The sequence below is a fragment of the Miscanthus floridulus genome, chromosome 10 (genome assembly GCF_019320115.1).
Source record: "Miscanthus floridulus cultivar M001 chromosome 10, ASM1932011v1, whole genome shotgun sequence".
NCBI classification, from domain to species: domain Eukaryota; kingdom Viridiplantae; phylum Streptophyta; class Magnoliopsida; order Poales; family Poaceae; genus Miscanthus; species Miscanthus floridulus.
This window is the reverse complement of record NC_089589.1, coordinates 118,093,591-118,095,978: the sequence shown is the minus strand read 5'-3', so window position 1 is coordinate 118,095,978 and position 2,388 is coordinate 118,093,591. Positions and strand designations below refer to the sequence as shown.

Below are 2,388 nucleotides of genomic sequence, written 5' to 3'. Positions count from 1 at the left end.
TTTTTTTTTTGTTGAAACATGGTGGACCTGCCGCCCTCCTATATCAGATCCTGACTCCGCCCCTGAATCTATAGGAGCAACTAGAGTTTATCTGGCCATGCATGTTGACACATGAGGTTTTCCTTTTTCACTTCTCCAACAAAGATTATTAAGATTGAGAAGATGAAGGCTATCACGTGATGCACAATATAACTCCTCCTGATGTGTACACGTGATGTACAGCTCTTTGATGCAACCAACACTAACAACAATGCAATTTCTTATTGGATATATACAATGATCTCTCCATCCATAGTTTATGCGCAACAAGCCAACAACAACCCTAACCTCCAAAACCAACTCTCAGCTAGGGGCGTGAGATCTAAGTCGCTGCACAAATTCATCAATGTACCTCTCGTGGAGCTCCTTATCAGCTACAACCTCCTGCAGCTTCATGGCGTTTGCTAGAAAGACCCTCGTGGTATCTTCATCAACCATCACAGCCCGCACTGTGTCAGCGATCCCCTGGCGGTCGAAAGACCCATCGTCTTCATCCCTTGGCACCTGCAACCCGACCTTCCTGCCCGCCATGAGCCGCGCATTCGGACCTTGGTCTGCGAAGATGGGCAGCATGATCAGAGGGTGCCCATACTGAAGCCCTTCCGTAAGCGAGTTGCGTCCACAGTGCGTCAAGAACGAGCCGACGGCACCGTGCGCCAGTATGGTATTCTGCGGCACCCAGCTCGTGGTCACCATGCCGTGGCCGTGCGTACGCTCTTGGAAGCCCGGAGGGAGGACGTCAGCGTCGGGAACGCCCCTGGGCTTCCTCAGCGCCCAGAGGAATCGCGTCCCGGCGAGCTCGAGTCCATGAGCCAGCTCTTGCACCAGCTCCACGCGCAGCGGAACCTCGCTGCCCATCGCGACGTACACGACCGACTTGGGTGGCTGCGCGTCGAGCCACCGCACGGTGGCGTCGTCTCTGTTCATGCCGGCGCCGCGGCCTCCATCCGGCGACGGCGGCAGGAGGCCGAGGGGAACGAGTGGCTTGCCGAGGAGGGCGGCGGCATGCGAAAAGGTGTGGAGCTCCCACTCCGGGCAGCTCCGCATGGCCGTGATCGCGCACCGGTCGAGCGTCAAGGTGATGCGCCGGGCGATTCGACATACCTGACGTGCCGACAGGTGTGAACAACGCCTTGTCCCCCTCCCACTCGTGACGGGGCATACCCACCGGCGGTGCCTGTGCTTGTACGGCGAGGCATCTGTTCGAAGACAGAGGCAGCTGCCAGCTCCGCATGCTTCGGACGCCCCACAGGCGATGGCGGAGATGAAGGCAGCAGCTGGGCTGGAGCATGGCGCACGGCACCCTGTGCTCCAGGGCGACAGCGGGCGCCCAGTGGTGGAACGTGTCGACGAGGATCCAGTCTGGAGGCCTCTTACCGTTCCCCTCGACGACGACGTCGCCGTCGCCGGCGCACGCGGCGGCCAGGAACTCCGCGAACGGCGCGGCGAGGCCGTCGAAGGCCTCCCATAGGGGTTCGAGCCTGTCGCCAGGGACGTCAGTGGTGGACTCGGCGCCCTCGGGGAGGCCCTCGACGCGCGGGAGCGGCAGCGCCACGAGGTCCACGCCGGCGTTGCGCCTGCGCAGGGAGGCGCGCGAGGTTTCTGGGCGTGGAGACGTAGGACACGCGGTGGCCCCGCGACGCCAGGCGCTCGGCGAGCTCCAGGTACGGGAGCATGTGCCCGAACGCGAGCCACGGGCAGATGACGATGCGCAGAGGTGGAGACTCCGGCAAGGATGATGCGGAGGACACGGCGTCCATGGCGAGTTCTGAACGAGAGTGAGCCTCAGTGAGCAGCTGGAGCTCCACCGGCTGAGTTCGTCGCCTAGTTATAGCCTGGGTTTTCGCCTAAATTTCTAGAATATTGCTTTTTTCGTGGAAAAAACCTAAATTTTACAGCCAAATTCATGTGTTGCTCCAAAATTACACCAAACTACAATAAAATGACCCTCCATATCCTCTAACCTCACCAAAGCCCTGAACTTCTTAAATCTATTTAATTTACTCACTCATACGTTCGATCTGTCACTAGCGTATGCACCTCGTCTACCATCAGCCCTAGTATTACCGCCGCTGTACTTATGTGATATATTGTGTTATTTTGTCGGTGCTATATAAATTTATGATGCACGGTAGATTAGAGAGTTTTTCCAGTGAAATGATGCTAATTTTTCGAAAAAAAATCAATTTAAATTTGTTTAAATTTGATCTGATATTTTCGAAATTCTCAAAAATTCGTATGTATCGGTGAGGAACGGAATTTCGCATTTAGCACTCGAACTCGCGCTGTAATACCACAACGGTAGATGTGGATTCTTTGTGTAACTTTTCTACCGTACCGTATACATAC

The 2,388-nt window shown here is 55.9% G+C and overlaps 1 pseudogene; it reads right to left on the bottom strand.

The window, feature by feature from the left end:
* Window positions 1–239: 239 nt before the first annotated feature.
* On the bottom strand, window positions 240–1,806 carry LOC136485473 (UDP-glycosyltransferase 91B1-like; annotated as a pseudogene).
* Window positions 1,807–2,388: the final 582 nt, after the last annotated feature.